This window comes from Elephas maximus, chromosome 14 (assembly GCF_024166365.1).
Source record: "Elephas maximus indicus isolate mEleMax1 chromosome 14, mEleMax1 primary haplotype, whole genome shotgun sequence".
NCBI lineage: Eukaryota > Metazoa > Chordata > Mammalia > Proboscidea > Elephantidae > Elephas > Elephas maximus.
In genome coordinates, this window is record NC_064832.1 from 67,917,534 (window position 1) to 67,931,800 (window position 14,267).

Here is a 14,267-nt window from a genome sequence, read left to right on the forward strand (position 1 = left end):
GGGCATTGTGAGAGAGAAGGCAGATGGGAATGGGCCCTGGAGGGTGTCAGTGATAGACAGCTGCCCTCCATTTTCTCCTACCCCAGGAGCAGCTCACAAGCATTCCACCTCACAGTGAGCACCACCACCAGAAGCGTGAGGAGGAATCGCTGCTTCCCATTGTGAAACTGGAAACCCTTCCTTCCTCAGGAAGAAGATAAAGTAGGGGGCCTTACAACACAGCATCTGGCCTTCTCATTTCTGTAAGACTCTTACAGAGAGCACCAGCAACTGGGGAACAACAGTCTTACCTGATGTGGCCCTTTCTCTGCTAGGAAACTTACTCTTAATTGGTATTTTTTCCCCTCATTGATATATAATTGGTAAAGGAGAACTCCAGGAGGACTCCTGATAAGAAGCATTAATCTGTATTATAAAGAGATGTAACTAGAGATGATGGTGCCTATACAAGCAACTCTAGACACTGTAATACAGAGAATTACAACATTCCAGCCAAAACATTTAGATAATGATTAATTCCTCTTATACTGGGTCAAATACAAGCCGCAAAGAAGGGGAAGATAAATTTATCTTTCAGTGGCTTGTGCAAATCCCTTGGTTGAAGGAGGGGAGGGGATGCAAAACATCACTAAAAAAAAAATCAATAACATTATTGATTAATCAAGCTAGTGTGATTTATTGGGCACTCATTCATTTGTTTGTTACCGTCACTTCGTGCATTACCTCCGGCTGTGATAAATGGTCTGGCCTCCTCTTTGGGAAAAGGGAGGCTTTTTTAGCAGTTGTTCCTGCAGCGTGGGCCCTCTTGTTAAAAAACCAAACCCAGTGCCACTGAGTGGATTCTGACTGAGAGTCAGACCCTCTAGAATAGAGTAGAACTACTCCTTAGGGTTTCCAAGGAGTGGGTGGTAGATTCGAACTGCTGACCTTTTGGTTGACTGCTGAGCTCTTAACCACTGAGCCACCAGGGCTCCGTGGGCCTTCCAGATGTCTGCGTATTGGGTTCCACAGCAAGTTAAACCCTAGAGAGCACTGCAGAGCGTGGCATTGAAAATATCAGATTTGCCCAATGTGAGAAGCCTGAATAGCAGTGCACACAAACATCAGCTCTAGATTCTTCTAAAATGGGAACACAGAAAGCTAGAGCAGAAACATGCTTGATACACAGGACATAACGGTCCTTACATGGTTGGAAGTTACTGTCTCAGAACAGCTTAGCATTTTTGGTTAGCAGCTGAGTGCCTTAACCCTTTGTACTACCCAGAGACACATTTTACTACCCAGGGTCCCTTTGAACTTCACTCAGGGGGCGTAATTCTTCTCTGCACCTGAATGAAACCTCTGTCTCTTGCAAGGCTTTACTGCTTATTCTTGGGTAACAGATAAACTCTGGTTACTTTAAGTGGCTAACACAGAAAGAAATTCAGTATTAAGAACGTTCAGTCCAAGATATCAAAACACCAGACTTAGTATGGTATCTTCTCCCTTTCCTGCAAGGGAAAGGAGCATGGCTCTTCTTTGCAATTTCACCCTACAGACTTTCCACCTCTATTTGACTTCAAGCTGATGTTTCATTCCTGGTCAGAGGCAAAGAAGGAGGGAGTGGGGATAGGGCAGTACTTGACTAGGCGGCCTGCCAGACGGTGAAAGCTGGCGTCCTCTGCCAGGTCTGGCAGATTGTTAGAGCTGCCTTTTTCTCTCCAGGAGTGCTTTCCTGGATCTTCAGAAATTTCCTGCTGGGTCTCACTTGCCTACAGCTGCACTGCCTTGGGCCAAATAAATATCTATTCCAGAGGCCACTTGGGCTCTAAATTTCCTGCCATAGCAAAATGGGTGGCTTTAAAGAACAAAATTCTACTTTGTCACAGTTTTGGAGGTTGGACATCCAAATCAGTCTCTCAGCCATGTTGATTCCTTCTGGGGCTTTGAGAGAACAACTGTTTCATGACTCTTTCCTAGTTCCTGGTGGCTGCTGGCAATCCTTGGTGTTCCTCCACTACTTATGGACACATCTTCCTCAGTTGTCACAAGGCTTCTGTCTGCTCTCTGAATGTCTCCCTTTTTATAAGAGACTTCTCAGAAGGGATTGGGGCCTACCTACTCTGGTATGATGTCATTAACTTAACTGAAAACATCTGCAAAGAAAAATCCTATTTTCTCAAAATCACATTCTTTTTAGGGGACACAATTCATTCCATAATAGGCTCCTTCCTCAGCCCCTGGGTACCATTCGAAATGCTTTTTGTTGATGTTCCCTCATCCTTCCAGATGGCCCTACTGTACAGGACCCAAGATAGCCCCGCCCCTGCTCATTTTCCCATGCAGTTCATATCTAGACCACAAGAAACACACCTCCCTTCCCTGACAAATGCTGGGAGTGAAGGGTAACCCCAATGCAGCAGTTAGAGTGACCAATCACTCTAAATCCTAGTTTGCCTGAGACTATCATTCAGTACTGAAAACTCGATGTCCAGGGAAGCACCTTAATCTGGGACAACTGGTCACCCTTGCAGCAGCGCTTTCTTGGTTGCACTTTTAACTCCACCTCCTGTTGCCTCTTGCAGTCAGCCCCACACAAGGCTACAATCTACTTGAGCTTTCTTAGGCATAAACCATGCACTAGTTTTGCACATTTCCAACCCAAAAGGGATGTCTATAAAAGCTGATGAAAAAAATCAAAACTACAATGAAATACTATCTCACCCTGCAAAAATGCCACTGATCAAAAAAAAAAATAAATAATAGAAAACAACAAATCCTGGCTAGGTTTTCGGGAGACTGGAGCCTGGTGGTTGAATTGTAAAATGGTACAACCACTATAGAAAATGGTATGATCCCACAATTCCACCCCTAGGTATACACCCTGGAGATCTAACAGCAGCAACAAGAATAGACATATGCTCACTTAAGTTCATTGCAAGTTTATTCACAATATCAAAAAGATAGAAACAACCTAAGTGCCCACTAATGGATGAATGGGTAAACAAAATGTGGTATATAAATACAATGGAATACTATGCAGCTATAAAGAATAGTCAGCTCGTGAAACTTCTTATAACATGGATGAATCTGGAGGACACTATGCTGAGTGAAATAAGTCAATTACAAAAGGAAAAATATTGTATGATGCCACTTTTATAAAAAGACAAAAATAGGTATACATACAGAAATCAACATTCTTTGGTGGTTAACAGGGATGGAGGTAGAAGAAGGAGGAATCACTCTCTAGACAGTAGACACTAGTTTTTTTTGGTGATGGGAAAACAATACCAAATGTGGGTGAAGTGTGCACAACATGACCAAGGTAAGTGATGACACTGAGGAGTACACAAGAATAAGGGACATTATTGGTAAATGCTTTAACATACTCGGCAGTAACAACCAAAATATACGTGAGTGGTTACCTAGGTAGATATGTATATATATGTGTATAGGAAGGTGTATATATGTATGCATGTATAGGTGTATCTGTAGGCATAAGCACATACATGTTTGTGTGTGCTGCACATATATTCATATACATAATAAAGCACATGGGGGTACAGTCACAGATACTACCCAGACATAACTAAATGCTTTGCAGGATTGGTTTACTGGGTTTGAAGGTTGAGAATTACAGTCTCGTGGGACAACTCAGTCAATAGGCACAACATAGCCCATAAAGTTTATGTTCTACATCCTAGTATGATAAGTAGCATCTGGAGGTCTTAAAAGCTTGTGAGCAGCCATCTAAGATAAAACTATTGGTCTCTACTATTAGTGTCTCCTTAAAAAAAAAAAAAAAAAAAATTTTTTTTTTTTTATCTGGAGCAAAAAAGAAAGAAGGAAACCAAAGACTCAAAGAAGAAACTAGTCTATTAGACTAACTCCTACACAAACCACAGCCTCATCTATCCTGAAACCAGTAAGAACTAGATGGTGCCCGACTACCACTACCAATCATTCTGACCACAGACATAATAGATGGTCCATAATTGGAGGAAATTGTAGAATAAAAGCCAAATTCTTGGAAAAAAAGGCCAGATTTACTGGACCACTAGAGACTAGAAGAACCCCTAAGACTATAGCCCCTGAGATACCCTTTAAACTTCAAATTGAAACCATTCCCGGAGGTCACCTTGCAGCTAAAGTTAACAGACTGGCTCATAAAATAAGCAAAATCACCCATGAGGACTATGCTCCTTTAAAAAATTCATCGACATGAGACCAAAGGGCCAACATTTACTCTAAAGCAATGAGAAGGTTGGGGGTGGAGGGGGAAGAGAAACTAGAGAAATGGAAATGGAACAACCGGAATGGAGAAAATGAAAATGTTGATAGTGTGGAAAATGTAACCAATGTCACTAAACAATGTGTATAGAAATTGTTAAGTGAGAGCCTAATTTGCTGTGTAAACTTTCACCAAAAACACAAAAAAATATTATTTAAAAAAAAAAGTTGATGAGAATCTTCTAGAAGGCACTCTTGTTGGGCTTGGGAATAGAAGGTAGCATTCTCCGCTCATCACCCAAGGGGGCATATCTCACACACCCAGCTGTCTATCCATGGAAATAATCAAACCTGGGGGACTGAATACAGATCACTGAGTCTCCATCCAAAGTGCCTACTTACCCGACACAAAATGACTCAATAGACCCCGTGGAGTCATCATGGTGCCCCACTAACTAGAATGACTGTGCCTAGTGACAGGACTTGGTGCTTGAGATGAACATGACATCTAGAGAAACTTTACATGGAGAAAAATACAGTGTCACCATCCAGAATTTCATAAATACTTTTTCCCCCACAGACCAAGAATTCACAGCCCTTCCCATTTCACATTGTCACTCAGCTTAGTTGAAGTTTAAAAAAAAAAAAATTGTCTCTTTCAGCCATTCTTTTTCTCATGCAGCTGGTAAAATAGCTCTCTTATAATTGTAGTATCGTTTGGGTCTCTGGGATTAACTTACAACTTTCCTTAAATTTCCCCCCTTAGTCAAAGGCTAAACTACGTCTTGCAGACACTTTCATTCTAGAGATGTGAGACCCTTTGCCACCCAGCCCCAGATTCATACTAGAGGTTCAATGTGAAGCTTGCCTTGTAGCTACTCAGACCCCTAAACCGCAGCATTCTCCTGACACCTCCCCCATGAAATTCTTTGACCTCTCTTATTCTGGGCTCTTAGCCAATTGCCCACATTTTATGACTTCATCCCTTCAACCGAACACATCTTTTCCTGCTTTTAAGATTTTTTCTAATGGGCTCATTGCTCGAATCCTACCAATCAGGAGCAGCTCTTCCAGATTCTTCCCAAGATTTGTTAGCTTCTGCAGAAAAAAAAAAAAAATCAAAGTTATTTCCCAATTCCCTACTTCGGCGTGCTTATCAAGGGCTCTCATTGGCCTCTCCAAGATTATAACACCCTCCCTCAGGAGGCCACCCCTCCAGACGTTTATTTAGGCACACGGCTCTTCTTAGGCACCACTCACATAGAACAATGGAATATTGCAATTGAAACACATTTCAATTCCTCTGCTCCCAGCCAGATGAGAATAATCTCAAATATGAATTTATGAAGGGTGTAATATATAAAAGACCTGATGCCAGACTTCATATGCATGGTGGGAAGAAAAGTGATTCATTTTTCCAGTTACTATTAATACAAGCTGATGTGTAGTGATGCCAACCTATTCCTCTACTTGGCAGAACAGAAATTTGCTCAGTGCCACACATTCCAAAAATGTGCAAAGATAAAGAAATAGCCTCTGATAAAAAGCTAAAAGTTTAACACCTCCAGTGGAAACATCTCCAGTAAGACAGAAGGAGAGATCTGCAGCTCATTGTGCAGGCCAGGATATTTAGTCCAGTCTTCTATGCTTATTTCCCCAGAGACAGCTTCTTTGACCCCCACCACCCCCAGACCATTTGTACCTATAACAGCTCTACCTGCTTTATCATAGGACCTGTCTCAATTTGTTAGGACCACTGTTTAACATTAGTTTACTTGACTCCAGGAAGGCCTTTGAGCACAGGGACCATGTCTGCCTTGGTTGCTGCTATGTTCCAAGATGCCCTGCATACTTCCCGACAAAACCCAATGCCATCAAGTCAATTCCAACTCATAGTGACTTTATAAGACAAAAGAGAACTGCCCCGTACGGTTCCCAAAGCTGTAAACCTTTACCGAAGTAGACTGTCACATCCTTCTCCTGCAGAGGAGCTGGTGGGTTAGAACCACCAACCTTTGGTTAGCAGCTGACTGCTTGAACCACCGGGGCCCCTTACTCCTGACAAGCACAATGCTATCTGATGAATGGATGAAAAACTATGAATTAGCTGATCCCGATTGATCCCAGATGTTCAGGGTACTTGAGCCAAACTTTTGCTTCATTATGGTCATTTGATTTTGAAGGTATATAATAATATGTCATTGAATTGATATGTTGATTCTTAAACTCACCTGTCTCCTCAGGTAAGTAAAATAAACATAAATCTAACAATTGTGCTTAATACATCCTGATAAAAAAATAATAATAATAATACATCCTGATACCTATATGTAATTTACAAATATTCACTTAGTGTTATAGCATCTTAAAATTCTAATAATCTTAAGTTAAATTTGGATTGGCATAGTTCTCATTAGACTAAATTTTCCACTTATTTAATTTTTGAAATGTTATTGCTGTTACCTGCCATCGAGATGTCCCTGGCTCATGGTGACCCCATGAACTACAGAACAGAACATGGCCTGGTCCACTGCCATCCCCATGATTAGTTGCAGACCGGACCATTGTGATCCATAGGATTTTCATCATCTGATTTTTGGGGGTAGATCATCAGGTTTGTCTTGCTAGTCCATCTTAGTCTTGAAGCTCCACTGAAATGTGTTCAGCATTACAACAACATACAAGCCTGCACTGACAGACGGGTGGTGGTGGCTTTGCGTGAGGTACGCTGGCCAGGAATCTAACCCAGGGCTCCCACACAGAAGGAAAAAATTCTACCAGTGAACCACCACTGCTCCCTAATTTTAACACTACACTCCATTGAGCAGGGACTAAGGTATAACTACGAGTCAGAATCAACGCAACAGCAATGGTGTGGGGTAAGGTGCAACTACTCAGCATTTTCTTACTAGGAGCTGTTTCTTCAACATTTTATCACACCTCTAGAAATTTTCACCTAGTGAACACTTTGATTCCACAAGTTCTAAAAATCAAAAATTAATGCTGGCAGACACGTGGAAATGGAAAGAGAGAGGCCTTCCATGAAAGCATAGAATGTTTTTACACTCACGTGTTGGTATCACTGCCTGAGTGCCTCCTGTAAGCTGGGCAGCTGGGTGTTCATGGCATCTCTGTCTATGTGACAGGAGCAGAAATCCAGCCATGCTCACTGTCAGAGTTGCTTCACCTACAATAGGGCAAAAATGCCTTCCAAGATTGCACGTTTCTAAAGAGGTAAATGCACCTTCTTACCCCCTTTTAATGTTGTTTTCCACTTGGCTTCCCAGTCTTTCAGAAGAGTTGGGATATTTACCTCTAAGGCATTTTCAAGTTTTATTGATTTTTAGATCCTGTATTATACTCAAAGTGACAGGAGCAGCCAGCATTAATTTGAGCTAGTCTTATGAAGATGTATTTTCTAAAAAGAAAAAAAAAAAATTTTTTTTTTTTTTGGCTTAGAAAGGCACAACATTCCTTTAGAGCATAGATTATGTGTTAAATGACCTACAGTAGATGGTTTAATAACATCAGCTTCACTTGAAAAGGATTCTGTACTTGTTGAAAAAGTCATCCTAAAGACATTTTTTTTTTTCCAGCTTCCTCAGGTCTATGCTAGCCAAGAGCTGGCTAGCCAAGAGCAGACAGATTTCCTTCCTCAAGACTCTGAAGTGTGGCTACTGGTAGCCAACCAAAAACAGCTGCCCTTGATTGAAATTAACACTGTGTTTAAAGATAAAAAGATGGCATGCTTAGTGGCCATCTGAGATGCATCAATGGGTCTCAACCCAGCTAGGGCAAAGGATAATGAAGAACACAAAAGAAACAAGGTAATTATGAACCCAAGAGACAGAAAGGACCACATAAACCAGAGACTGCCTTGGCCTGAGACCAGAAGAGCTAGATGGTACCCAGCTACAATCAATGACTGCCCTGACAGGGAGTGCAATGGAGAGCAGCGGGATGCAGACCCCAAATTCTCATAAAGAGACCAGATTTAATGGTCTGACTGAGACTAGAAGGACCCTGGAGGTCATGGTCCCTAGACCTCTTAGCCCAAGACAGGAGCCATTCTCAAAGCCAACTCTTTAGACAAGGATTGGACTGGACTATGAGATAGAAAATGATACTGGTGAAGGATGAGAGCTTCTTGGATCAAGTAGACCCATGAGACTATGTTGGCATCTCTTGTCTAGAGGGGAGATGAGAAAGCAGAGGGGGTGAGAAGATGGCCGAGTGGACACGAAAATAGAGAGTGGAGGGAAGGAGTGTACTGTCTCATGAGGGGGAAAGCAATTAGGAGTATACAGCAAGGTGTATGTAAGTTTTTGTGTGAGAGACTGACTTGATTTGTAAACTTTCACTTAAGGCACAATAAAAATTAAAAAAAAAAAAAAAAAGATGGCATGCTTAAGAGAAAGTTGTTACTTACATTTGTTTCCATATTAGACTCTTCCCTTCAGGTCTAAGAAAGTCAAAAAACTAAAACCAGCTGCTGTTGAGTCAATCCCGACTCATGACAACCACGTGTATTTCAATGGCTCTTTTTTCACAAGCAGATTGCCAGGCCATTTTTCTGAGGTGCCTCTGGGTGGACTCAAACCTCCAACCTTTCAGTTAACAGCCAAGCATGCTAACCATTTATACCATCTAGGGACTCCTCAAGTCTAACTGTGCTCTCAAAATATTCCTCTCATTTGGGAGAATGTCCCTTCTCACTCCCTAAGATTGTACCTTAAGGAACTATCAGTCTTCAGCTTCTATCTGAAGGTACTTTCAATATGTGCAGGGAACTGCTGCAAGATTTTCTACCCATCAAGGACATAGCTTAAGGACATAAATCAGTGAGTACATGTGACTTGGAGAACTGCCTCTGGCACCTAAAGATGTGCCCCCGTTGGGAGGTAGAATTTATTTTTGTTACTTTAATAATTGTCCATACTAATATAACTATCAACTACAGTAGCTATATAGTTATACCCCAAAAACTCATTGGCATCAAGTCAATTCAGACTCATAGCGACCCTATAGGACAGAGTAGAACTGCCTCATAGAGTTCCCAAGGAGCAGCTGGTGAATTTGAACTGCGAACCTTTTGATTAGCAACCGTAGCTTACCATAGCTCTTAACTACTAAGCTACCAGGGCTGCTATATAGCATTAGTTAATATTAACTATAAGTATTAACATAACTATAAAATTATTAAAATTGGGCTGAGTTTAGCAGCTATCTCATGATTTCACAGGAAAGCTTTCTAAAAATCCAGTTGAACTCCACTAGCATCGTGATTCTAAGAGCCACAGAACCACCACCTTAAAGCATTGCATGTCTTACCAAAATCTGTAGGTCAGCAGGATCAACTTTCATCTCAATATCAATCTAAATTGGAAATGATACTGTGTGTAACATGTCATTGTAAATTAAGAGGAAGTTTGTGCTTTGATGTAAGTTCACCCATATGACACCTCAAAGTCTCCATCAGCAAAGATCCTTGGGAACTCTATGGGGCAGTTCTACTCTGTCCTGTCAGATTGCAAGGAGTCAGAACTGACTCCACAGCAAGGGGTGTGGTTTGATTTTTGGTATTCTTCTGTTTGCTGTACATCCAATTAGTATGATAGGTTGTAATCTTTACGGAAGCTGGCTGTCACATCTTTCTCCCACAGAGCAGCAGCTGGTGGGTTCGGACCGAGGACATTTCAGTTGGCAGCTGAGTACTAAACCACTGCACCACGAGGGCTCCTTTCAAAAGAGACAAAGGCTCCCAATTTCGCTGAGAATTGAAGCAATCTGAAGAGAACTCCACAAGCACCCACCACATCGACCCACACTCCTGCATTTGGGACCATATCCTCTGCCTACTCTCCTGTTTCTGTACTCTTTCCACGCCTCTAATGTAGGCTAAGGCCTCCACTTATGTACTAGATCCCATTCTCTCTCATTTATCCAAGATTATCATCCTAGCAATTCTCCCCTGTCTCTTGCATCATCAATTTATCATTCTCACTGATTTTCTCCCATTAACAAAGTACTGTGATTTCTCCCACTGCAAAGTAAAAACCTCCTCGTGACCCCATTCTACCCCCCAGTTACTGCTCCATTTCTTTGCTTCCCTTTACAGAGTTCCTCCAAGTAGTTGTCAAATCATTGTCTCCAATCCCTCTCCTCCTGGCTCATTCTTTTAGGCCTTTTTTAATCAGGGTTTTGCCCCACAACTTCACAAAACTTGTACTTATTAAGGTTACCTACATGTTCTATCACATTGCCCAAAGATTTGGGGATCAACCTTACCAATTAATAAGTTATTTGTGTGACATGAGGAACAATGAGAGAATTCACTGACTATCTTGATGCTGAAAATTACCTCTCTTGAACCCCCCTCTCTTCCTATGACACATCATCTTTCTACAATTGCATTTTTCTACACAAAGATGTTACAAAGATTAGCAGGTATATAGGGCAATGAACATCACCTTGAAAAAACAGAAAAATGAATTTACTTCATTCAATGCCTGTTAATGCAAATATACAATGAAGGGTTTGGTGGGGCACGTAAGTTAGCCTACATGTTGGCATGTAAACTAGTTCCTGCCATATGGGACAGAAATCAAAAAGGCAGCATTAATTTATTTGAACAGATTTATGTCATTGTCCCTCTTGGGGAAAAGGACAAGGAAAAAAATAACACTTTGATTCAAAAATATCCCCCTTACCTAGCCAGGCCTGTAACTGACTCAAATGCTAAGCATTTGTCCTGAAGAGTTAAAACATTTCTATGCAAGAAGAGTAATCGACAACCTTGCCAACACACTGGCAGAGATAACTTAAGGTAATTAATAAGCCATTGCCACCCATTACTGATGGAGATAAAAGTATCAGCATGGATTACACTTTAACATAAAAAAATAAAAATCTTCACAACTAGACTAGTAAGCAACGTCGTTTATAAACAGAAAATATTGAAGTTGTCAAGGATTTCATTTTAGTTGGATCTACAATCAATATCCATACAAGCAGCAATCAAAAAATCAAACAACATATTGCATTGGGCAAATTTGCTGCAAAAGACCTCTTTAAAGTGTTAAAAAGTAAAGATGTCACTTTAAAGACTAAGGTGTGCTTGACTCAAGCTATGGTGTTTTCAATCACCTCATTTGCATGAGGGAGCTGGACAATGAATAAGGAAGACCAAAGAAGAATTGAAGCCTTTGAATTATGGTGTTGGTGAAGAATACTGAAGATACCATGATCTGTCTTGGAAGAAGTACAACCAGAATGCTCCTTAGAAGCAAGGATGGTGAGACTTCGTCTCATGTACTTTGGACCTGTTATCAGGAAGGACCAGTCCCTGGAGAACGACATCATGCTTGGTAAAGTAGAGAGCAAAAAAAAAGGAAGACTCTTAACAAGATGGAGTGACACACGACAGCAACAATGGGCTCATACACAGCAACGACTGTGAGGATGGTACAGAACCAGGCAGCGTTTCGGTCTGTTGCACACAGCATCGCTATGAGTTGGAACCAGCTTGCTGGCACCTAAAAACAAGAACACCCATTAAAACATATCAGAGCAGGGCCCAGAGGAAGAAAAATCAGTCTAAGAGAGGGGAAGAAACCAAATGGGATGAGGCCACGCTGTGAAGAGGTCACATGGTAAGAGGGCTCAGCTGGCCTTGGAATCTGAGGGATAAAGGAACGTCAAACAGAAAGGCTAAAAGTTGGGGGAGGGTGCAGGGAATGTGAAACAGAAAGGCTGAAAGTCAGGAAAGGGTGCCCAAGGCCCTCAGCTCCCTTAATCTTTTGCCCAAGAGTAATTCTGCTTTTAAGATGTTTGAGCTTCCATTTCTGCTTCTCAAGACCATCATATTTTTATCCTCCAAGAAGATTAACTCCTGATTGAAATGATATCCTCTAAAACCTTTATAACACTTTTCTGAAGAAAATAAAAGTGACAGAAATAGGTTATATTTGTCAACTTGGCTTTGATTCATTTAAACGTCTCTTCCTTAAGTTTTGGGAGTCCCTGTGCTTGGCTGCTAACCGAAAGGTTAGAGGTTTGAGTCCACCCAGAGGCTCCTTGGAAGAATGTGGAATCCAAGCACTGCCGATATCCACATGTGCTGGAGCCCACTAGTGACCAGCATCATTACAGAAAGATGGCATCAGCACCCCATAACCCCAGTTCACCTTTCAAAATGCCTGTTTGTGTATCTAATTGTTACCACCCAATTCACCTCCAGGGACTAGCAAAATACAGATTTTTAGCTTCCCAACCACTCTGAACAAAAAGAGGTTGAAATGGAGATTAAAGGAGCCTCTGTATGCATACTGCTATAAATAATACAAACAAGTTGCTAAAGAAGAAATACAAGTGGTATATTGTTATAGAAAAAAAATTGTTCACTCTTCTCACTAAAATGTAAATTGAAATCAGACTAAGTATATTTTTTTCCTAATATTTTAACATTAATTTCGGAGATACAATAGTGAAATGAATTCTTATTAACTCTATGAAACAAACAAACCCATTGCCACTGAGTCGATTCTGACTCATAACAACTCTATAGGACAGAGTAGAAGTGCCCCAGAAGGTTTCCAAAGAGTGGATGGCAGATTTGAACTGCCGACATTTTGGTTAGCAGCACAACTCTTAACCACTGGGCTGCTATTAACTACATAGGAAGACTAAACAGATACAGTTTTTCTGGATAGCAACTTCATAACAGGTATCTAAAAAAAAAAAAAACCACTGCCGTCGAGTCGATCCCGACTCATAGCAACCCTATAGGACAGAGTAGAACTGCCCCGTAGAGTTTCCAAGGAGCGCCTGGTGGAGTCAAACTGCTGACCTTTTGGTAACAGGTATCTAGAGCCTTGCAAATGGTCCTATCCTTTGATATAATCCACTTCTAGGAATCTAGCCCAAGGACATAATGTGGTCTCCAATTTATAACCAGTAATATGTGAAATGGAAGAAAATAGGCAGCTTTATTTTTAAGTTTGAAAATGAGAAAATAATTAGTATCCAACAGAAGGAGTATAGTTAAATAAGTTTGTCTTAGTCATCTACCCAGTAATCCAGTGCAGTCAATTCCAACTCATAGTGACGCTATAAGACAGAGTAGAACTGCCCCATAGAGTTTCTAAGGAATGCCTGGCGGATTTGAACTGCCGACCCTTGGGTTAGCAGCTGTAGCACTTAATCACTATGCTACCAGGGTTTCCCTACTAGGCTGTGAGAAAATAAATTTCTAGATGTGCAGCTATAACAGAAATACCACAAATGGATGGCTTTAATAAAGAGAAATTTATTTTCTCACAGCCTACTAGGCTAGAAGTCCAAATTCAGGGCATCGGCTCCAGGGGAAGGCTTTCTCTCTCTGTCAGCTCTGGAAGAAGGTCCTTGTCATCAATCTTCCCCTGGACTAGGAGCTTCTCCACACAGGAACCCCAAGTCCAAAGGACACGCTTTGCTCCCAGCACTGCTTTCTTGCTGGTATGAGGTCCCTACTCTCTGCTTGCTTCCCTTTCCTCTCTTGTAAGATAAAAGGTGATGCAGGCCACACCCCAGGGAAACTCCCTTTATATTGGATCAGGGATGTTGCCTTGGTAAGGGTATTACAATCCTACCTAACCCTCTTTAACACAAAATTACAATCACAAAATGGAGGATAACCACACAATACTGGCAACCGTGGCCTAACCAAGTTGACACATATTTTGGGGGTACACAATTCAATCCATGACATTCTACCTTTTGGCCCCCAAAAATTCATGTCCTTGCTACATGTAAGACACATTCACCCCATCATACCATAGCAAAAGTCTTAAATCAACTTCAAGTCCAAAATCCAAAAGTTCCTCTTCATCTGTGAAATCCAGAATACAAGTTATCTGCTTCCAAAGTACAATGGAAGAACAGGCACAAGTTAAACATTTCCATTACAGATAGCAGAAATTGGAGGAAAATAAGGCATAACAGGCACCAAGCAATTCAGCAGAACATATTACATTAGCCATCAAGTCTTGAAAATAATCCTCTGTTCTCTGAGACCATTT